The following is a 25,047-nucleotide window of genomic DNA, read 5'->3' as shown; positions in this document are numbered from 1 at the left end:
TAAATTTGTGCTTAACGAACAAATTCGAACTCCATTTTAGCCCAAAACAAAAAAATCTGAAGCCCAAAAAAACAGGAGGGGGTCCACCAGCACTCACAGAGCTGAAGAGACTGTCTTCAGTCAGAACAGTGGGGCACCTATCGCTGAAGGCATCTCTTTTGGATGTAATACTCAAGTGTCTGCATAATTTTGGCCAGGTAATGTATCTCTCTCTCTCTCTCTCTCTCTCTCTCTCTCTCTCTCTCTCTCTCTCTCTCCCTCCTTGCTGAACAATGACTCTCTGCATGTTTGCCAAAAGGGGAAAAAGTGGACTAAATGAGAACTGGAGTCATGGGCAACTGACTCACGCATGCCCTGTTAAAATAGGAAGTTAATTGGATCCGTATTTGTCTGTAGCTTAAATGCAATCAGCCAGGGAGTTGTAGTCTTGGTGTAATTACAACATGTGACATCTTGGAAAATAAAATCATTGTGCATTATATTAATATCATGTGGACAAAATTTTGAATTGTGAGGAAAAACAGTTGCCTGCTAGGAGCATTTTATAGAAACTAATCTGGGACAAAAACTAGTTACTTTTGGTTACGGTATGATTTGAAGACACAGGCCAATATTTTCTGGGATGTATTCTTTTTAGGAGACAGACGTTTTGCTAAACTGCATTTCATCTTATGCTGTGGCGCTAAATAACAGTGTCTTTATCTCGATTATGAGGATTTAGGACCTTGAAAAGGGACACTACAAGCTTGCATCAGTGTAATTTAAGGGCAATTTTGCTGCATGGTAACCTCGCCTCAGACACAACGCCCTCTAGCTGGTCAAGCACTCAGATGAGGAAGTGATATAGCAGAAGATGCACACACCAATTCATATTTCCAGAGGTTGTTCTTGCTTCATTTTCAACCCCAAAAGAGATTTGATGGCAAACTATTTTAAACAACTTCTGGGGAAACTTTGCAACTCAGATTTAATTTAAATGTTTAAACCACTGCAACATGTCTCTTTTTTGTATTAACAATACATGCTTTTAAACTGGGTTGTATGAAGAATTGGCACATGTAATGGTTCATTTTGTTCACCAGCACACAACCTGTTGAATCAATGGCAGTATCTGAAAAATCAATAAGTCTGAATGATGGCAGATAGAGTTTGAGTGGTCAACTTTATTTGCAAAGAATAAATAAAACAATTTGAGTGCAACCCAACTGGCTTGAAATGTGACCATAAACATGCTAGTTAGCTAGTTATATGTCCAGATTTTCTCTTTTTCTTTCTTTTTGGGATTTGTCTTTGTGTTTCAGCTGTGTGCTATGTCATGCTATATGTTTGACAGCCGTGCAGCTTGTTTAAGCAGTAAGCGTGAAGGAGAAAAATTGAAAAGATAGTGGGAGACAGTTTGGCAAAGTTATGGCATACATAATGACACATGAATAAATCCTCCACCTCTCTACTGTATGTTTTTATCAACTTTGTCTCTGTCTGGATCCATCTGTATGGAAAAGATGATTAGCTTTGTTGCCAAGTTTCACAACACACAAACAACTGGAGCTACAGCCAAAGATAATGTCCCTCCCCTCTACCCTCCGCTATCTCTCAACTAAACTTTGTAAGGAATAGATGACATGAGCACATTCAAGATCCAAATTCTATATATTTTGTATTTATTTGTATTATTATTCAGGATTTAACACATTTGTAACCTTGTTTTAAATTGTGTAAAACATTTAGTGTTCTATTAATACCCATTTCTATTCTGTATTTATATCATGTGTTTTGCTTTATTATCTATGTTTCTGTATCATCCCTGCACAACCAATAGCCCTCACAGGGCAAATAAAGTGATTGATTGGAGTGCTGATAACTGCATGGAATGATGATAAAGGAAATGCAATCTTGGTTGAACAGAGAAAGAAGAAATAATGAAATCAGGAGGAAAAACTACAGCTACAGAGAGAACCAAACGCCATATGCAGCCTGCTGATACAGATACTTGAAATGTGGCTGGCCGAGACTTTTTAGGAAGAATAATAATGACGTGAATGCAGCTGTTGATCTTAATCTGGCTTTTTACATACAAGTCTATTGCATATTCCCATGATTGGGTTTCCCAAATTTTAGCCAGCTGGCAGGAAATTTGGATTGATTTGATTTTTAAACGTTGATATGAATTAGAGTGTGCTGTCCATTGCTTTAATGGTTTTGTAGCTTCACAAAGGTGTGATGACCCAATTACTTAATATTAGGGTAAAACATAACAGAATGGATCACTGAGTTTCATTTAAATTAGCTGTTGGAACAAAACGTGAAGTGTTGGTCCAACTCAGAATGTACAGGCTACATGGCGAAGTCATCTATTAATTATTTTTTAAAGAAAGATATTCCCTCTGGTGTAATTCTGGCCATTTCTTACCCACCACACACATGCAAAGACACTAACACACTCACATACACATCTCTATGACCACAATCAACCTTTAAGTGTCTTTTCCTCTCTGTTCCAAACAGGAAAGGCTCTGATTATAAACACACAGCAAGTATTTATGAGTCAACAGCAGAGAATTCAGTACAATAAATACTTTTGGTGAAACACAGTCCAGGAATAATACAAATAGTTGAAGAGTTGAAGAAGTGCGAATGATCACTGAAAGCCGTTGATGGTCCCTTGGCTATATCAAATTGTGGAAAAAACATAATTTGAAATTCACAATTACAATCGTACAGTGACATGCAAACAGAAACACGCACGCACGCACACACACAGCCACTTTGAAATGAAAAATGACTCTAACCTGCAAAATGCAGAGCCATATATTCTATCTCTAATTTGTGCCTCTTATGTATTATAATTGCATTCAAGTCACAGAGCTATGCATTTCATTTTCAGAAAAAATAAACTCTGCACTTTAACACTTACTGATGTTCCAAAAGGAATTTCCAAAGTCTTCACATCTAACAATTTTCTCTGCAGCACTCTTCTTCTGAATGGCAAAAAAATTGTGGATTTATCATTGTTAAACAATTTTAATAATACAAAAATAAGAAAAAAAATGTTTATGCTAACATTATTTCTTTTTTTATGCTAACGTTTGTGTGAGGGCTTCTGTGTTTTTAACCGGTGCTGCCAATTGATGGTTTAGGACACACAGGTCATTTGTCCTGTAACAGTTAAAACTAACATTGTGTTGTCTATGTTAGCGTTATCGCTGCTACTAGCTGCCGCTTCTCACTGGAATTCCGTGTTTTACGTAGGGCCGACAGATGTCTATCAAAGTGTTGCGTGTGGTAAAAAAAATAAAGGGTTGGAAAATGCAAGGATGAGGGCCACAAACAAATTTTCACCTAAACAGAAATATACGATGTTTACAGAAAGTTGCTATTTTCAAAAAACTGAAAATGTACACGTGTAAGGTAACGTGACATCGTGTCCATGAGTTCTCTAACCCTCTGCCGAGCGCACATCCTGGATTGTTTGTCTATACCATGTGAACCAAATTTGAAGACTTTTACTATCACTTATATTTATCTATATTGATGCTACTATCAAACGCTTCAGATTTTTAAACTAAATAATTATTTTCTTGTGTTGTACAAAAATAGCAAGGGCATATGTCATATATGTGTCCTTGGATGGGAAATAGAGTCTGTTTATAGGGAAGTTTTATCGTGAGTAGACAGAAAGCTTTTTCATCAGGCTTTGAAGAAGGATAAAAAGGTAGAGGAAGCTCAAAAAGGCTAACAAAGTCAAGAGGAAACATGGGCCAGTGTGAGAAGTAGGCCGTGGAAGGAAAGCATGAGAGTTAAAGAGAGTAAGCTGTGGATGTGACATCAGGCTTAGATGGACCCATTTGGCTGGATTGCTGTATGTGAGGCGGTGACGTGGTCCTCTGGGGTTTGAGTTAGCAATTTTATGTCAGGCTCTTCATCATCTGTCCACCTCTGCTCCTAATGTTTTGTTTATGCTTCCCAACCCCCTCCCTCTTCCCCACCCTTCCCTGATGTCCAACTCACCATCACTCCATGCAGTCTTCACTTTAGTCTACTCTTCTGTCTCTTCAACCAAGACCTCAATTGTACACCAGAGACTATTTTTATCATTTAATCTTTCATTCACTGTCCTCTTCCCTCCCATCACCCACCACTGTTCTGCTTGTTGGGCGTTAGAGAAGAACACCTCACCCTAAATCACTGTTAACCAGGGTTGTACTCGTCGAGACAGAAGAGCAGAGGAGTGGGGCTCCACCCTAAACCTTTCATGATAGAGCAAAGAGCCAAATGACTGACCACGGCACAAAATTACTGCCACATCACCTGCAGCTGCAGCTCGCGCAGGGCTTCACCAAACCAAGGAGTGGATTTTCTTCAAGATCTCACCACTAAGATTGTCTTTGTTGCTCTGGAGCTGAACACAGCTCCATAAAAGCCACCCTGAACCTGATCTGAGCAGTAAACTGTCATATTTTTAACACATGACTAGACTGTCACCAGGAGGGTGGGACTGCACTGTGACAGTTTGGTGTGCTTTTTTTCGGTGCCATTTCAACATATGGTATGACCGAAGCCACACTTATGATGGTAGCTAGCTGACTGGTTGCAGATGCCGAAGCACAGTGGAAATGTCATCTTTCACAACATTTACTTGTGCGCATGCAGAAGATACGAACAGTAAGATCAGGTCAATGAACAGTAACCATTACAAGGGAAATGCAAGAAATGCATCCACTCACACACAACACACACACACACACACACTTTGGCTGATACCCTAAAGGCATTACTTTCTACTTTTGCATCGCCATAAATCGTCCTGCAGAATCAAAACAAAGCTGATCCTTAGCAGTCGCCTCTGCTGCACCAGTCACTTGAGTCATCCGACCCACAGACGAGGAACAGACAAAGTTGTGAGCTGTTGCCGTGGCTACATAATAATGCTGACACAGGTCTCGACAACAATACATCTGCAGAAAAGAATGAAAATGTTGCATTGCTGAGACAGCAGTCAAATCAGTCACGCAACCTGAATGACACACCGATTCCCCACAGCAGATACATACAATATCTCCAATGGCAGCATTATTCGAAACAGAACACGTCTCATCCTAAATCACGTCACACATATGAAACACGTGAAGAGAGAAGGAGACGCTGTGAGTGATTTATGGCTAATTTGGGTTATTTTGTTATCGCTGCATGTATTTCATTAGGGCACTTTACTCATACAGCTTTTAATAGCAGAATCATACGCCGCATTAAAGGATAAAATGACCTAACTTGGCTTGTGGATGAAACTGTTTACCCAACACAGCTGTACAGATACATGTGCTAACATTTCAGTGGAGTCTGGAGTGTGGGAACGTGAGATTAAGAGAGAGGAAAGAAAGGAAGAATGTATAATGAACTACTGGGTTAGGAGTGTGAAAAGAGCGCCACCCCGTGAGATGTCAGAGGAGGTTTCAACAGTTGGTGTGTCTCCAGTTAATCCAGTACAACATGGGTAGTTTGCTCAAATCCAGCAGATGGCACTGTAATACCTTCATGCTGTGTGACCTTTGCTGAGACTATACAGGGGTTTTCCAGTTCACCATGAAACTGAAAGAAAAGTGAGATGAGAGTTAAGAAGTTACTCATCTTATTATGAGTGTAAATTATACACAATTAACTCTAGTTACTTCATTTTCTTTGTCATTTTATTTCTCCGACTGCTCAGTACCTGGCGTCATATTTGCTGTTTTGGAAAATCTGATTAAACACATTTATTTAGGAATTTGCAACATATACACACAAAACTGGAATAATGATATTAAAAGTAAATGTTCACACAGGAACCATCTTTATACCTACTGTAACCAGTTCAACTAAAGACTAAAGATTTGTCCCCATTTTGTTTCAATAATTTTTAAAAGGCTTGCAGATTTTTTTTATCCTGCTTTCCTTTTCTTATTCAAAATCTCAGAATCCCTCGCATTTATCTTGCGGCCACTTGTGGTAGCCCTGACCCCTAGGTTAGGAACCACTGGTTAACAAACTGCTTATAAAACTTATAAAAAAACATTGTTGTCACAGCTAAGGGCCAGGAGTCAATTCATGACGTGTCTTTGAACATGTGTGTGTCTCTGCATGTGTCTGTTTACATAGGACAGAGAGCACAGAGTATTAATGTGGTCTTGACATCTCCTACCACAGTACCACACAGGAAGCTGAGTCACTGATCGAGAGAAATTTACTTCCTGTTTATTTTGTCACAGCATTTTGCTGCCCTCAGTCAAGACAGGTCAGGAAAGCAGAACAATCTTAGCAAAATAGGGAAACATATTGGCAAGGGGATTCTCTGAGTCTCTGGGGCCGCATTAGAAGACTGAGGCCTAGTCCACGGGTATTTTTTAAACTTCGTTTTTTCTATGCATTTTGGCCTTCCGTCCATACACAAACAGCATTTTAGGTCACTGTAAACCGACCTTCAGGAAAAATCTGGCCAGGTTGAAGACTTTTGGAAGCACTGTTTGTATGTGGTCCTGAAAACAGGGAACAGAGTTTTCGGCGGGTAAAGCCAGAGTGTGCGCCGTTATCTCCTTTGTGAGGCGTCACAAATGAGGCAAAATTTCTTGCAATGGCAGACGTGGACAAAACAGTACTGGTAACAGACTTTCTAGCAGGACTTTTTACATGTTTACACATAAATGTACACTTACTCTTTTTTTGTATTGTGGAACAGATGTGTCACAATGTGCTATGGAGGTCAGTGCTACATAGCCTAATCAAACACTGCCATGACACAGATCCCACCACTAGGCCTGAGTTCAGTTCACAGGATGTTTTTGTACAAATAATAGCCGCTGTGGGAATTGTAAACCTCTTTATTTCATGCTGTTTGCATTTTATAACTACAAATACAGAAATGTGTTTTTGCTTGGGTAATGCATGTTTGTGAAAGTGTGCACGGTCAAGTGTGCTCGGACAATTACAGTAACTCTTGCACAAATTAAATTTAAAGACAAACGTTTGCAAAATTGTCTTCTTTTCAACACGATACTCTTACAGTTTAGATAGATAGATGGATTTTATTAATCCCAAACTTGGAAACTACTGTGTCACAGCAGCAGGTATAAGACACACAACATCCACACTTCTTTATATGTGTCATTAACATAGTCCCACATGGAGCACCTTCTTGGAGCGCTGCAGCATGGCTTACAGCGCAGGGAACGTTAGCGAATCTCATTAGCGGCTGTGAAAGAGTTAGTGGGGGCTTACACTACTACTCAGCAAAGGTCTCTTACTGAGGTCAGGGTTAAAACTGATTGGAAATACTGTTTAGGTTTGTCTTTGCCTGCATACAGAGTCTGTAGCTAGCTACTGTGTGCTTTATCTAATGGACTGATAATGTGAATTTCATGCATAGGCTATAGCAGGAACAGGAAGTACTGTAACTGCTTGCAGAATAATCATTATTTGTGCTAAAGCGTAAATTGACAACTTCAACATGGATTATTTCTGTCAACTCTAGATAATACAAGATAGATAAGAATTGTTGGTTCCCAATCTAAAATATAAGTTAAAGGATTAGAGTTCCTTGACAATAAAATACTGTGACACAGGAATATTTTAAGATACAGGCATGCAAGGGAATTAGTAGCTAAGTAGGAAGTTTAATAGTTATTTCTGTTTTCATTAAAAGAGGTAGATATGCGAGGAGGTTGTGGGACTAAAGCTGCTTCCAGATGATGAAATTTGCTTTTTGCTCACCGCAAGATAGGGCACAGAGCATAGTGTAGTCGCTTGCAAAGGCAAGGCGCAGGGTAAGTATACTGTATGTCATCATTGTTTCTGGCTATGTCACATGCAGCTGTTGGTTGTGCAATAAAAGGTCAGCAACAACCAATGTTGAAGTAGAAATATGTTGAACTTTGAATGCAGCGCTCGGTGGCTTCTTTGAGCGGTGCACAACGCCAACGATAGCCCTCCAGCCTAGATGTCGCCTCTCTCCCCCAATAGGTAAACTATAGCACAGCAAGCACAGAGCGGTTTTACCACTGATCACATGTAGGCGGCTTGAGAAAGAAAAGGAGGTAGAAGTTTTTTGTTTAAAATGGAAGGTGAGGTAAATCTATTGTAGCTAGCTAGCCAGTTTCTTTGCAAGACCTATACGTCTATGTCTGGACCTAATAGCAACCTGGTGAAGATGTTATGGATACTTTGTTTCCACAGAGCAGATATACTCTTCCCTTGAAATAAAATCTTACTGTTAATGTGATCTGGCTCAATGTTAACACCAAACACTAATGTGCAACAATGCACTGAAACACATTATTCGACAGAAAGCAGGTAGCTAAATTTCAACCAGCTAAAGTTAACATCTTTACTGCCCCCTGTGGTGTCCCTAAACTGGAAAAACACAAATTAGCTCACCACTAGCTTGTATTTACGGTAACTTGTTAAAGTCCTGGTATCATTAGCCCAAATTAGCTAGGTTAAAGATTTGGTTGTTAGTCAATGTGATGCCACAGGATAACCGACTATGAAAATATTCATACCAAAAAATATGTTTTACTAAAAAGGACACTGAATCATGTCCCTGTTAGCAACTTTGTACACCAACACCTGCGATGTGGAAGCCAGGTCACTTGTAAAAAGAAAAATATAATCATAATGAAAAAAGATTATTTTCTTTTACCCTAAAACAAGTTAGCCTTTACAATACAAAGACAAGATGATTATATTCCCTTGTATCAGTTGTAAAATACTTATTTTACTTCACAACAGCGGAGGAGATAGAGAGAATTACTTAGATGGCCTCAGTAAAGAGTGCATGTTCGGTCAACATGGAGTCAGAGACAGATTTTTTCCCCTACTAATGGAAATCCAGACAAAAGAATAAAAATAGTTAAAGGTGTTAAGAGAGTGAGGCGGGAAAGGGAAGAAGCAAGAAAGTGGAGGCATATTCAGCTAACGGGCTAACTGTAATCTCTTAATGAACTTCTACGTGTGGGAATGGTGGAAAAGGAAATAGAATCGAGGATGAGCTAAAAAAGGGGGAAGAGTGGGATAGGACGGAGGGAGGGAATAAGGGATTGACAGGGTGAAGGAGATACTTTAGATGTGATCAGGAAGCAATGATGTGTTGACCAAGTCTTTCTGACATTTTGAATGAAGCGTATCTTCAATTACTATGATGTCTCTGAGTATAAAGAGGGATGTATGCACAAACGGCTCATTCACACAAACAAACTCACACACATTTGTTTCTATATGTGGCGATCGGTTTGGCAGCCTGACAAGGGGTCTGTCTGAAATCCCCTCGCCAATCCTCTGATGTCGTCAGACATTGGGAACCAAGCTGGTGTCATCCACTTGACAAGTCAGAGGTCAGGTAAGTACAGTAGCAGCTTCATGGCAAGCATCCCCAGCAGTAAGACGGACATTGAGCCTATTGGTGAACAGTGAAAGTGCCAAGTGTGATTCACCTGCTATTTTGTGTCAAACCATGGAGCTACACTGTCTGAAAATGTTGATGCAACAATTGTCTTTAATTTACCGTGAATAATGTTTCAGGCTTTCCATTGCACTGAAATGTATTTACATTTAAAATGTTCCTTAACTAAAGGTTGTTAGTAGCTTCTGCCATGTTGCTTCTGCTCTGCTCACAGTTTATCCAATGAGACTCAGAAAAAAACAATACCAAGAACTGAAAACCGCTCCAAAACACTTCACTAAATATCAAATGCCAGTAATACTGAAATTAGTTCCAGTAAACTTGACTTACAGCAAACATATATGCATGTGTATATACAGTAAATTATGTGAATATATATCACATTGCATGTGATATCTATGACTTTATGACTCAAATTCTCGACAGATAAAGTGCTCTCAGAGTATATTGAGACAAATATTTAGATATCACAGGTTTTGAAACTACTCTTATGTAAAAGTGTGGAAGTATGTACAGTATGCTTTCTTTTTTAATGATCTGAGCATGCACAGAGCATGCAGTAATACCTTCAAGTGGCATAAGCATTGCAATATCTTCAGAGGTGTGAGTGTACACATATGCATGCATCTCTGTGCGCATGCCTGTGTGTGTCTGTGTGAATGTGTGTGTCACTGCACATATAGGGTAATCTGCAGTAAGCTGGTTTATGGGCTCGTCTGCAGTGACGCAGATATCCACGCCAAGCTCTGCACTGATAGATTCTTCATGACAACTAACCTGCCAGACTATATGGCCTATACCCTACATACTGACACAGGGCTTACATCCATCAGAGGTGCTCATCACAAACACTGAATACAGATCTTTTTGATCGTTAATTGAATATATATTGCATTAGATAGTCATACAGGTAGGTTTTCTGCAATTGTGCTTTAAGTTTGTAAAGTAACCCCCTGCACACACAAATGCCTGCAGGGCCAAATGATGGTGGGTGAAAAACCACCCCTAGAGGGGCGTTGGGTGTATGTGCATTCCCAGCCTCACCTGTGAATGATCAGACTTCTGAGGAACTGTAATATAAGAGTGAAATTATTTACATTTTGCGATGCTAAAAAAAAATCATCACACTCTTCATCAAATATCTACTTGTTAAAATAAGCTGCACTATTTATAAAAGAAAATGTAGGACAGGTGCAGGGTGGCGTTTGGACAGGAGAGAAAAGTTCTGAGAAATCGATTCAAAGAGAGAAAAGTTTTTTTCCAAGGGGTCAGCGTCTGCCCCCCCTTTCTCCTCTTCTCTTCTAACGCCCATTCTCCAGGCACGCCTCAGTCTCCACTCGAACTAACTATGGGAAGCAGAGGCAGCTATTAGTAGGTGTCAATCAAACTGACCCGCCCCAACGCCTCTCAGACGGGAAGCACTCTGTTCACAACTTCTACAGCAGCTGTGGAGTGGGACCTCTGTGGCGTGACGCAGTACCAACGAGCAACAGACGGCCAAAATGTGAAGGAAAAACAGCCATACGCCACTTTATGAAAGTAGGTGTGCAGTGAAGAAGTCTAGCAGTCTTAAAACGAATGCGTAAAGTTGTTGCTACGCAGTAGGGACGCGCAATAATCTGTGCGTAAAAGTTAGTCAAAATAGGACAAAGGTAAAACTTCTGCGGTGGTGGAGACGTTCTCTCGGCTGCGATGGATGCGTCAGTGAGCCTTTGGGCTGTCTCTGTGATGAACAATCATTTCGACCTTTACAGTTGATTTCCAGAGTTTGGCGATAGCGCTGGAGCGGAGCGCGCATCGTGGCAGCAGATGCTGGACAGTGACTAAGCCTTGTGGCTGGAAAGTTCATGAATTGAAACTGTCTGGACTACAAACTTTGTCTAAGTTAGAAGTAGGACAAGCGCAACACCGCCCAACTAGTTCATTCTGTCATATGCGTAAAGACGCTTTGTCGTCCAGCATCTTGTTGTTATGATAGACATCAGCTCCAGCTCTGAACGGTCAGTTCTTCACAAAATTGCAGCTAACTGATGCCACTGCTCCAGCAGGAGTCAGGGGAACGTTTTGTCGTTTACATCCTTCTGTCTACCTCTTCTCAACATGGACGAGAGTGTTGAGTCTGCAGCGTCCGACAGCTGCTCGGACGGGGAGAGCGTCAACCTCAGCGTGCTCAACTGGGAGCAAGTGCAGCGGCTGGACACCATCCTAACCGGCTCCATCCCCATCCATGGCCGGTGGAGTTTCCCCACTCTGGAGGTGAAGCCACGGGATATCGTCAAGGTGGTCCGGAGCCGCATGGAGGAGAAGCGGATACATGTCCGGGAGGTGCGACTGAACGGCTCCGCGGCCAGCTACGTCCTGCACGAGGACAGTGGTCTGGGATGGAAAGACCTGGACTTAATATTCTGCGCGGAGCTGAAAGGAGAGATGGAGTTTCAGATAGTTAAAGATATAGTGCTGGACTCTCTTCTAGACTTCTTGCCCGAGGGAGTGAATAAGGAAAAGATCACGCCAATGACCTTAAAGGTAGTATATTGGGTTATTATAACATGTGACTCACATATGTATATAGAATGTTTTGTGTGTCAAAGTTTTAAACCTGACAGGATAGATATTGAACTTTTTTGGTTTTATTTCCGTTCACACTTATGTACACTATACACCCTGCTGCAGCTATGTGCATTTTCGTTTTGCAAATGCACCTACATTAAATGTAAATAAATCTTACACAAACAATATTCAGATCTGCCATGAATACATCCAACCAGCACAGAGATGTAAGCCTTCAGATAGTGAAAAGGTTGGTTTCCAATTCAGAGAGGATTCTGTTTAAGCCAATTGGAGTCGGATCCACATTAAGTCAGCCCTCAGTTACCTGGGATACTGAAGACTACCTAGGCTACTAATGGCCCACCAACAGATTTGATCAGCACAACATTATGACTAACAGACCAAATCCAAGATTTTTATCTGGTGCAAACAGCAGTAATGTCCGGTTTTTGAAGCCTGCTTAAACCATAACTGGTTTTTAACATGTAACACCCACAGCGCAATCATTCGTGTTTTTCAGAAGAATAAAAAAAAGTGTTTGATGCACTTGTGCAAGAACTAATAGCTGTGAAAGGAGGGACAGAGAGGAGGAGGAGTTAGTGAACAGACACAGAGGAGGCAGTAGGCCTTTATGACTCAAATATATAACACTAAAATATAATAATATAAAAACACACTATAACTTTAATATAACACAGAGCCAAATGTTTTTTATGATGGTTTATTGATTAACTATATTCAGGTGTTCTTTGATTCATAAGTATGGATATTGAAGTTAAATCCACCTATATGTACCTATTAACTCCAACAATGTCAATTTCTTGACTTAAGTTTTCAGTCATTTACCTAAAACTTGCAAATACATGAGATGCATTGGACTTAGTCTGTGATGACACCTAATGCTTTAACTTGTGTCTGTTTTAGGAGGCCTATGTGCAAAAGATGGTGAAAGTGTGCAATGACTCAGACCGCTGGAGTCTCATCTCCCTCTCCAACAACCGTGGCAAGAACGTGGAGCTCAAGTTTGTGGACTCTCTTCGACGGCAGTTTGAGTTCAGCGTGGACTCCTTTCAGATCCGCCTGGACTCACTTCTCCTCTTCTACGAGTGCTCGGAGCACCCCATGGCTGCCACTTTCCACCCCACCATCCTCGGGGAGAGCGTCTACGGCGACTTCCCCACCGCCCTCGATCACCTGCGCAAGCGCCTCATCTGCACCAGGAGACCCGAGGAGATTCGAGGCGGGGGTCTGATGAAGTACTGCCACCTGCTGGTGCGGGGTTTTGCGCAGCCTCTGACACAGAGATGAAACTGCTGCAGCGCTACATGTGCTCACGCTTCTTCATAGACTTTCCTGATGTGAGCGAGCAGAGGAGAAAGCTGGAGTCCTATCTACAGAACCACTTTGTAGACCTGGAGGACAGGAAGTATGACTATCTGGCCACGCTGTACGAGGTGGTGCAGGAAAGCACGGTGTGCCTGATGAGCCATGAGAGGCGTCAGACACTCAGCCTCATCTCTTCGCTGGCGTTGCGGGTACTAGCCGAGCAGAACGCAATCCCCAACGCCGCCAACGTCACCTGCTTCTATCAGCCGGCTCCTTATGTCTCAGACGGCAACTTCAGCAACTATTACGTAGCGCAGGTTCAGCCCATCTACCCCTGTCATCCCTCACCTCCCCAGCAGTACATTCCTCCTCATCACCATCCCATGTACGCCACCTGGTTGCCCTGTAACTAAACTTTGTGTACGTTCATGCACTTTTGTGTATCCGGCGGAAACTTCTTGAAAGGGGATGAATGATGATCTTTTTTATCTCTTCCTTGAGAAGGGAATTGAGGGAAATGAGAGAAGGAAGAACATGAGACAAAATTAGATAAAAGGAGAGAATAAAAGAAGGAAGGGAAATGGAACCTGGATCAAGGCAGTGGGCCAGAGAAAGGCTTTTCCCTGGGGTAGGGTGCCACAGCAGGAGCAGCTGAGCACACAGGGAGAGATGCCAATGAGAGAGGCTGACCCATCAGTTTTAGGGTTCTCTCATCAGCACTAAGATTGATTTGGCAGACCCTCAGAGTGACCAACAGCCTGGATACAAGGATTTTTTTCTTGTCCTTTTGTGAGATACGGAACTTACTTTTGAAATGATGAACATGTATAATATCCACATCCTCTTCACATTAAAAAACAAACTCACACGCAGCCACAGAGAGTAACGGAGGACACACATGTCGTGCTGATATGCATTCATGGTCAAACAACGGAGACCTTGTGACTATGTCCATGTGCACTGTGTTTGTATGGGACTCATTTTCACAGGCAATGCAAAATGAGGAACTGGATACTGTTTACAAATCCAAAGATCTAGTTTGATACTGAACTTTATCTGAATTCTTAGACAAAACAACGAAACAATGCATGCTTTATTTCTGTACAGGAATAATTGTCTTTAAGTGCCTAGATAAAGCCTAAAGGGAAGAGATACTTTTGTGACTCTTTATCTTAGACAACTGTTGAGTCGTAATTGATTTTCAAGGTGATAATGAATGTACTGCGGAACAGAGAGTTTACCTATGCTGAGTAAGGTCTCTTACACTGAGGGAGGTTTTGGTCCAATTGATTTTCTATACGACAATGTTTAGTTAAAGACTCTGCTCTTATCTGCAGTCCTGCTCGACAAACGCACACCCTGATTACCAAAGAGGAAGTAGCAACATAATCTCATCATCTGTAGAGGGAGGGGGGAGGTGGAGGTTGGATCAAAAATGCTTATAAGAGGAAAATAGATGGTGATTTTGAGAGAAATACACAGAGAAAGAAAGTGGTTTGGCAGCATTTTGCATTTTTATTGGATTGCAAAAATAAGGTGGTCCAATGCACAGCTTAATAACCAAAAACAACTTATCACAGACAGGAGATAATGTTACCATCTCTGGGGGATGCAATGCGACATAGAGAAGTGTATTTGGATATGTAAACGTTTTGCCCATAATGCATTTCAAAATGCAATTTCATCACATGTAGTCCCATATCAAAATGCATTTAAAATTTGAGATATTAGACTCAAGCTTACTTAAAGTTGCCCTGTGGAGTCTTAATGTATAAAAGAAGAAGTTATGTTTACATTTAGTCTCACCAAAACGCATTGTGTGTAGGGTTAGTGTGATGGGTTTGCTTTCTTTCTCCTAAAACATTTGCAGATCAAATACCTTTGGAATATTTAAATCCATGCGTTGTTTACATACATGTTTGCTTCTTCATTACTGCCTGGGGAATGTTGGGTCCCTTTAAATTATAGAGTGTGGTCTAGACCTGCTCTATATGAAGAGTGTGCTGAGAGAACATCTGTTATGATTTGACACTATAAATAAAATTGAATTGAATTGCCTTTAAAAAGGCAGTATCAGTAATTGTGTGAGACTGAAGGCAGGATATAAGACGCATGGTTGCATTTGTTCATAAGCACCCTGGTGCCAAGCACAGTAAAAACAAAACAGGGGCCCACTGGTAAAAACATTGCTCCATAGCACTACTGGTGGTCAAGAACTCTAAAGGACACCTTTAAGTTTCAAATTCGTATTAAACATTCAAAAAAGGGCCAATGTGTTTGAAATGCATTTTGAAACAGGGACAACCAGTTTTCTCTAATTACACTGGAAAGTTTTAATACAATTATATATAATGATATTATTTTTATATTTTCTTCTTCTTATCAAATATACAAAATGTAATTTTTTTTTTTACATCATTTGTACACAGTTTGAAATCATTTTCAAACTGTGTATGCACTGTAAGAGAGAAAGAAAGGAGATGTCTGAAAACATCTGCCCGACTCCAAAAACTGTATGGTTTGACGATGGATTGTGTGTGCAGGGACTTAGCAGCAGAGCAAGTCTTGAATGAAGGGGAGTAAAAGCATACTACTGGTAGAGTCAGAGGCCCAGCAAAAGAGAATGTCATCAGAACATGTGCTGCATGTAGCCTGAAAACCTTCAAAGATGATGTAAGCTCAGTGAATATTGGCCAATGTATATTTCATATTCTCATCTTCTTTATGGAAAAGAGTCAAAGTTTGGGATGTGTAGAAATTTGGGCTGTATACGCAGGTAACTGCGAGCTGTCAAAATGTTATCTCTCCTTAGCATGGAAACGCACCAAACCAAACCAACCAAAGACCATCACATGGATTTTTGAAGGGCAATAAGACAAGTAGGCTTTTGTGATTATTGTAAAAATAACAGATGTACATGTCTAGCTTTACAAGTGCAAGAGACTCAGCGTGTTCCCTCAAACATGTCAGATCTATTTTTCTATCGATCTCTATTTTTGTACAGTTTGGCTGATGTAGCAGGGGGATTCAAAGCTGTGTTTTTATTTTGTGGTGTGTGCGAATTTGTATTTTGGCTGATGAAGAGCAGCGCAGGTGGACATGGCGGCTATGCTGAGATGCTGATTTAGCTTGTGTTTCATTTGGGTTTTTGTTGCTCTAAAGAGATTGTTTCACTGTTCTGCGTGTTTTTAACTGCTATCCTGTTTGGACATGAAAATAATGATATGTGTCCAAGTTGAAAAACTTGAGAATTAAAAGCAACAAAAAAAGACCACCTAACAGTAGTTGTTCAGTTCAGTTTTTGTTATAACCCTCATCACATACACACTACCAGCTACAATAACAATCTGCATGACGTATTCTTTTAGACGTTTCACCTCATTGAACCTCAGTTTAGCCGAGGTTATTACCTCTGGCATTTAGGTTTTGTGCCCAGGCTTTGGCAGAAAGAGGAAAAGCCTTCATCAGGTCAATGCCCTGAGATGCCCACACAATCCCAGAAGGCACAACTGCTGCTGCCAGCAAGTGACATCTGAACTTGACGGGTTTTTCCTCCAAGAGACGTCACAAGTGTCAACGAGCGTCAGCAGGCGTCATCGCACCGTTGTCCTCATTAGCTGAGAATGTATTTGCAACAGCAGGTATATGCCATGTATATGCACATTCCTGACTACCAGCAGAGCCTTGGTGTCCAGGGACTCTGACTGAGTAGATTGGCTCCAGGTCTGCAGTACTCAAATGCCCAAAGGCCCCAGCCTCCAGATGTCACTTTCCCTGCTGACATTGAGAAAGAAAAAAAATCTTTAGTCTCTCTTTCATGTTTTTTTGTCTGTCTGTCTCTTTGATGTCCTGTTTTTTTCTCTCTTCTTTATTTTTCAAGTGCTTGTGTGCAAGTCTAATGCAATGTCCTCACTTATTTCCCTTCATCTTTGCCTAAATGGGCCTCTTGATGAATTCAAGCAGAGAGAGATGAGCTATGCAGAGGAAAACAGGCAACAGCCAATGTTATCCCCTGTTAGGAGGGAGAGAGTGGACACTAAATATAGCCCTCCCCCCGCCTCCCCCCTCTCAGCCACTGTAAGGACATTAGCCCATATGCAGAAAGCTGATTAGCCTCCCTCCATAAGCATGTGCTCAGTGCTCTGGAGTTGTTACTGCCGACAGATTTACCAGCTATTGTACTGTAACACATACCTCCCCCATCTCCGGCCGTCTTTTAGGTCACTCTCGCCACTTCCTTCTCAAGGGCTTAAGGGGAACTGAGAACTAGGGATTGAGGCATTTAGTGTGTTGCACAACGAGGAAAAGAGCTAACCCAAAAACACAGGCAAAGATTTCCTCGTTAGTGTAGGTAGTGTGTTACTATATGTGTTTTTACAGTAAGTAGTATCTTGACAGGTTGGCTGAGCCGAAGTGTATCAGGCAGTTTTCGAAGAGGGTTAAATCCTTGTTTTATATAGTCTATGCTTAAAGCTCATGTCCAGCTCATGAAAAATGTAAGCAATGTCCTGATTTCTGACCTGGAGAGTTTGGGGAAATATTCTCATTCACTTTCTTGCCAAGATATAGATGAAAAGATTGATACCATTCTTATTGCTGTACACAAAGTATGTAGCTTCAGCCAGCAGCCGGTTAGCTTAGCTTAGCAAAAGACTGGAAACAGCTAGCGTGGCTCTGGCTAAATTGAACATAATCCACCTTTTTTTGTTACCTTTGGACAGAGCCAGGCTCATTGTTTCCCCGTTTCCAGTCTTTATGCTAAACTAACCACCTGCTGGCTCAAGCTTCATATTTATTGTACAAAAATCAAAGCGGTATTAATCTTCTCATCTAACTTGTCAAAAAAGCAAAAGCATATTTCCAAAAATGTCAAACAATTGCTCTAAGAAGTTGTAACCCACAGTGAGTCTTTATCAACTAATTTTTTGGGATGGCACATGTGAGGCAGAAAACAGTAGGAGTCTGTTGAAAAACTCAGAGCTATGGACCGGCTTCAAAGATCATTCTTGTGTTTAGAAAAATACCACAGCTACGACTTTAGGAGGAGCCATCAAAGAAATATGATGACAAAAGGATTTCTTTGTGATTTATCTTTTCAAATAAGCACTGACAGATTTTTTTACTATAGATTTAGTTATTTCTTACAGTCCAGGAGGATATTATATCTATCACCACACTGTTTTGTTGTAGATTTTCAGACACTGATTCAGATTGGAGAGACAGATATATAGACACCATGATAGATATCCACATTGTGCCAATGGCTCTGTTGAAGCCAACTATATGGAATGATGTATTATATTTAACATTAAAACGTCAGTTAAAATGTAAGTACTCAGAGGATATGATTGTCTAAATGAAATGATAATTACATTTGTAAGGACCACCATGAAGAAGCCTATCCATAATCTAACTTAAGACAGATGGGGTATGAGATCTGAAGGAGATGTGGTTTGAAAAACAAGTGGGCTAAGTGAACCACAAAGGAAGCTCATTCAAATTATAAGTCACTTTTTATTCAGTTTTTCTTTTAAATATAAAGTTATTGCGATATTATTTCTGTATAAGGTACTTTCTGAAGTGGTCATTTAGTGTTTTTAATGATCAAAACTCTTTCCTTTCTCACTGTTATTCTCTCAGGCTCATGTGTGGGTATTTTCACAGGCAAAGGTTGGCTGGAGTCACATCATTATTGCCATCTTTAATTGATTTGAGCTTCATAATAACAGGAAATGAATAGCACCAAAAGGTCAGTTAGCAGCTTGTAAAACACTGGAATTAAGGGTGTAGTGCTGAAAAGATGGTTTTAATTTGCGTAGAAGTACATGAAGACAACTTCATTTAGTTTAACTCTTATTTAGAAGCAGCGGGTAGCACAGATGCAGCTTTTCACAGACACACAATGGAATGATAGTTTTATTAGGCATGCACTTTTAAAAATAACAGAGACACATTATGCATGATACTTGTGCTTTTTGGACCATAGAGTGACACAGGAATTGATAGCATGTGAAGATGTGTATCAGTCTAAGCACACACACACGCACACACGCACACACAAACACACATACACACACACACACACACACACACACACACACACACACACACACTTAGGGCCAGAGGGGTTATATTGGAGATGAACCAGTTGGAGCAAAAACAGGACCAAGAGTCCATCCAGCTCAGCCCAGCCAGGGTCAGAGGCCCCCGAGTAAATCAAACAAAAGCAAGACCAGACTGTGAGAAACAACGATGCGTGTCTGTCTGTGTGTGTGAAAGTGAGCAAAAGAGATCTGTGAGATCGAGAAAAAAAAGAGTGTGTGGGCATTGTGTGTCTGCATTTGTGTATTTGTGCTGTTTGTGTATTTGTGTTACCGGAAAACGTGTCTAGTTTTTAGTGTGAGACATGTGTGGGTGAAGTTGTTTTTAGAGATTATGAATAGCAGCCTTAAGCAAAACTTGATCCTCTTGATTATTAGGCAACACAATAATAATAATTTCTACTTGCTTTCAGTGACATGAGTTGCCAAACAACTGGCTGGCTGGAGCAATACATTCTCTAAAGTCTTTATGCCTGTGTGTAATAGTTTGGTCAGCTGGACCAGGGCCAGAATACGATTGGCTTGTTACGGGGCAGAAACCAGCCGGTAACAGAGAGGGAGAGACATATTGGTAATTTGACACACAGAAATGAAAATGACTGGCTTGTTTCTCAATAGGAACAGGAGTCAGTAATAAATCCTTAAATCCGTAGATATGCAACGTCTCTCATGTGTCTGCATGTTTATATGAATGCATGGGGCTGCACAAAAACGTTCAGTTTAATTCTAAATAATTCTATTAAATGTAATTAAGTTAAATTCAGAGTTTTGATTTCAGTTTTTAATAAGGCCCCCTTTAACAAGATCAACAGTATACAGCCATGCTACAGCTCTGAGTAGCTGTACTTACAGTAAGTACAACAGTGCTTTGAGTCAAATGCTAACATCAGCATGCTAACTATTGTAGCCTACATGCTGCTATTTGGCTAAAAGGGTTTGCAAGTAATAATTAATTTTACCCTCACTAATGCTTTATAAATCAGTTAGATGCCATTAATAAGAAGAAGTTGGGGGTTGCCAACACCACTTATTAAGCAGTTACAAAGTTGTAAAAAGCTAGCTAAAAACCACTATCTTAAAAGACAAAGCAATTGTCATGCTTCAGGAGGACAAACCAGCTACAAAGTTGTCCCTATTAATAGTTTCTTACTAATCTAAAAATCATTAATTAATAATTAATTAAGCAATTAATTAAAATGCATAAACCCTTCATAAAGGGTACCTTAGAAAGTGGTACCAGTTTCAGACATTTCAGACTGCTGAAGTGTCAGAGATAGTTATATTTTACCATATCAGTGTTGCTTTTTTACAAATAGCCATGGGAGGCTGGTCTCCTCTCTCCTGCAAAATAAAAAAAACTTCTTAGTCGGGGACACCCCTAGCTTGCAATAATAGAAACATGAAGACATTTTGCTGATCCTTAAATACTTTAAGGGTCAGCTTTATGTTAGGACATGGATTTAGGATTCAAGGTAAAATCTGAATTAGGATTAAGGGACAAAGTTGATCATGAAGTAAAGTCAATGAAAGCCCTCACAGGTATAATTATTCAAAGATGTGTGTTGCATGTGTGTACATGCACGTGTGCACACATCTGGCTGTTTACAGCACCCAAGGAGGTGCTGTAAAGCTGTGATGGATTTGCCCCAGATGGTGAGGAAGCAGAAATGAAGAGCAAGCCTGAGAAAATATCAGTTTGTCTCCTAACTACAGTTACCCTGGATCTGTGTGTGTGTGTGTGTGTGTGTGTGTGTGTGTGTGTGTGTGTGTGTGTGTGTGTGTGTGTGTGTGTGTGTGTGTGTGTGTGTGTGTGTGTGTGTGTGTGTGTGTGTGTGTGTGTCCATGTGTATATGTAATCATGTCCAAAAAAAAAAAACACTATCTGTGGAACGCATCTCCTGGTTGTCCACATATTGGTGATTAAAAAAGGCAAACCACTTTACTGTAAATTATTAATTTATGAATCATGAGTGCTATTTAATAGAATTTAGCTTCATAGGTCCAGCATTTTATCATTATGCTTCATGTTATCTATAAGCAATTATAGTCTAAAACACTGACTTGCACTTTCCTTCTTCGATGAACAACGGTAATCTGTAATGGGCATTTATTCTCAGCACAGATACCTTCTAAAGGGTTCATTTGGAGCTAAACTTAAATCACCAAGATGCTAATTTGTGTGAGTTTCTGTTTGTCTCTCTTTCTCATACTGTTGAGGTGTGTGTGTGTGTGTGTGTGTGTGTGTGTGTGTGTGTGTGTGTGTGTGTGTGTGTGTGTGTAAGACGCAGAAATGTGTAAAAGTATTATTGCTTTCCTCTTGGTCCCAGCCTCCTGCTAACACATCTCTTCTTACTGGGCTGTAATGATAGTCATTATCACATTGTAATAGCAAACACACCTGCCAGCTCGCTGCTCGTGCCAAAAACACACCTGTATGTGGTTAAGTATAGCTTTGTCACTATAGGGAAACAGGCCTCGAGAAACGATCGTGCATATGTGGGCATGTTTAGTTCTTCAGCTTTATAGCATAATATATCATCTGATCCATGTATCTGTATGGCATTGATCATTCATGTGTCATCATTTCCTGAAGGCTGTCCGAGAATGAAACAATTTCCCCTCTTCATGAAGGAAAAAGCTGGAAAATGGGGAACGTGTTATAGCGGCTGCACTGTGAGATTAATCACAGAAACCATTTTTGTCATAACAGCTTGTCTCCAAACTGCCACCAGGGCAAATGTTTTCGAGGAGTTATGCATTTTTAATGCTGCCGGTCAGAAAAAAAACATGAGCAGACTGGGCTAAGTCTGCAGACTGGGTTTGTTGGTCCCAATTTCACAGCAATGTTCCCAGCCAAAAAAAAAAGAAAAACACCCAAAGCTCCACAATTTGACACAGCTGCTCATTTTTCATCAAATTCAGCTGCTGCAGCATTATGACATTTGCAAATGGCATTAATTATACAGAGAGAAACAAAATGCCAGCTGCCTTTACTAGGGTAAATTTACTGTAATGTACTCGTTAATCCAAGAAGGGCATTTGTACCTGACTAACCAATCTTTAGGGCTCTTAAATAAAACAATATATCTTATTAAGGGCATTTGTACCTGACAAACCAATCTTTAGGGCTCTTAAATAAAACAATATATCTTATTATGCTAACCTACTACTTGACATGTGCTCATGTAATGTAAAAGGCCATTTTGCTGAATGGATGTTGTGTGGAAATGGACCAATGGCCCATAGCTTGGATCCAGCTGTGCAAATGACTTTTGTTAGACTTAGAAGTTTAAATCTGCCATTTTCCATTTGTCCATTTTTGTGTGGAAGTCTGGCAATTATTCCAAACTGGCATCACAAAGCTTGGACAATTACCCATGTAGGAGAGTCTGATACTACTTAGCTTATGATTAACTCACACAGTCATGACAAAAATGATTCACATTAGCATTTTCTAATCTGCCATCCCTATGTTTAGGGTTTGGTTTGGCAGATAAAACTACTAAGGAAAGATCATGGTTAAAAGAAACCAGTTTTGACTCTTGGTAAAAGAGTGTACTGCAGTCACTGGCATCAAAGTCAGGCACGTTGTGTACACGTCCACCCAAACCTAAGAGGTTTTGCAGCTCTATAACAATGTCAAGCTATGTGCCTTTGCTTCAGAGACATAACAGTTGTTACTCTTTATTAGTTCGGCAAACAAGAGAGATGCAACCTGTCAAGCTACAACAACTGTGTATTGTTGTGTATTTCTTGACAACAGAGTATGTGACAGTCTGGGCAATGTGCTTAAGACGCTACAACACAGAGATAGATATATAAAGGGTTTATTGATTAAAAACACTATGGATACCAGCTTTAAATATTTTTTTCTTGTGGCCCTTAGTTATATCCATAGTGAGTCTTGTAACTGATGCACCAAAGTGTTGCCTTTGACAGAGCGCTATCACATGTTGCCACATCAGTGTGAGACTTTGAACTCTATCAATCACCAAGGGGAAGCTAGCTTGGATGATCTTGGGCCTCTTTGGCTCTGTCTCTTTTGTCATCTCACTACATAAAGTGCTTAAGAGAGAGTACTGTTCATATGTCATCAATGAGCTAATACTGGGGGATGAGATACTCTGCAGAAGCAATCCAAATCAGCTGAAAAAATATTTTTTTAATCCAACTCTTGCTAGACTCACATCAGTCAAGTGTACCGGCTAACCTCATCGCCATGAATACAACTTTTTTTTATCATCAATAATGATGAGAAGAGAAGAGAAGAGAAGAGAAGTCGCTGCTGCTGCTGCTGCTGCTGCTGCTGCATGTGCATGTTGGCATGTTTGCCGTCCAATAAGAGTGATAAGTCTGTGGTGTTTCTATTCATTCAACAAAAGAGAGTTACGTTTTAAGAACTGATTGCCTTCCAGCAGCGTAAATATGATGCCAACATGTTAAAAGATAAACATGTTGGGTACATACAGCAGGCATGTGACATTTCTGTACATTAGTAATATGTTTTAGTCAGACTAATGGGCAATAGTTGACATGCTACAAAACAATAAATGATATGCCTGCTTCAGCATACTCATACATAATAGTATAATAATAGTATATTAAACCAGCTTATTTCTTTCTTTTTTCCTTCATTCTTTGGCCGATATCCTTCCAAAACAAGGTTTGAGTGCCAATATCAACATCCCATTCTGGCCTGTCAGACAAACCAGTAATTCCAATCCAACCGTTACCAATCTGCAAAAAAGTTACTTCCTTATCCGATTGTCTGGTCAGATAATTATCAGGATTCTGTAGCGTTCTTTGACCGATTTGGAAAACAGATGGTTGTTTTTACAACCATTTTCTTCTTTTACAAAAGCAAAATCATTAAAAACAGAACAACTAATTGCATGGTAATGTGTATTTTAATTGCAGTCAAGTAAATCATAGCGCCATGGTGTGACCGCAACGGTCAGACGGTGCCCATTCAACCGTGGCCTTCAAACCGAGTTCACCAACATGTTTGCATTTCTATGAAGAAAAATGAAAAGTTACCCACACTGTGAAATTTCAACCCCCCTCTTTTTCTCCACTCTCACATTTTCTCCACATTTGACCTTTTTTTTTTACTGTTTTCCATGTTTCCCTTATATTCTTTCAGTGTTTCTATTTTTCACTCGCTTTCTCCTCTGCATTCCATTTATCATTTAATTGGTGGCTATGGTTGATCAAGGGGATTTATAGAGAATAATTTTTTTGCTTTGTTTTGGTTTGTACATATACTTTTTTTTACACACAAATGGCATGAACAGCCTCAGAGAGAAAGAGCTGCGTTTTTGTTGTGCTCATCAGGTGTTACCCTCTGAAAATTGGCTTGCTTGATGTGCATAGTGGAAACTATGTCTGTGGTTCGTACTTTTTGGAAGGTAAAACATCAAGAGCAATTGGTGTGAAGATTTCAAAGAAATTATTTTTTTAAGGTTTTTACTGAGAATTTGTGTGCCAACACAAAGGATATGAAAATCCCCAATCCACCTGTTCAAAGTGTGGATTATAACAACTGGACTGCTTGGTAGAAACGTGACTAAAGGTCCCCTGCTGGAGTCAAACCAGCGATGTGGAGCTATATGGCTTAACCAGTAGGCTACCAGCATGCTCCTG

General features: G+C 40.3%; 1 pseudogene; it reads left to right on the top strand.

Moving 5' to 3' along the window:
• Positions 1-10,764: 10,764 nt before the first annotated feature.
• On the top strand, positions 10,765-16,582 carry LOC120547271 (annotated as a pseudogene).
• Positions 16,583-25,047: the final 8,465 nt, after the last annotated feature.

The sequence above is a fragment of the Perca fluviatilis genome, chromosome 18 (genome assembly GCF_010015445.1).
Source record: "Perca fluviatilis chromosome 18, GENO_Pfluv_1.0, whole genome shotgun sequence".
NCBI classification, from domain to species: domain Eukaryota; kingdom Metazoa; phylum Chordata; class Actinopteri; order Perciformes; family Percidae; genus Perca; species Perca fluviatilis.
This window is presented reverse-complemented; position numbering and strand designations above follow the sequence as displayed.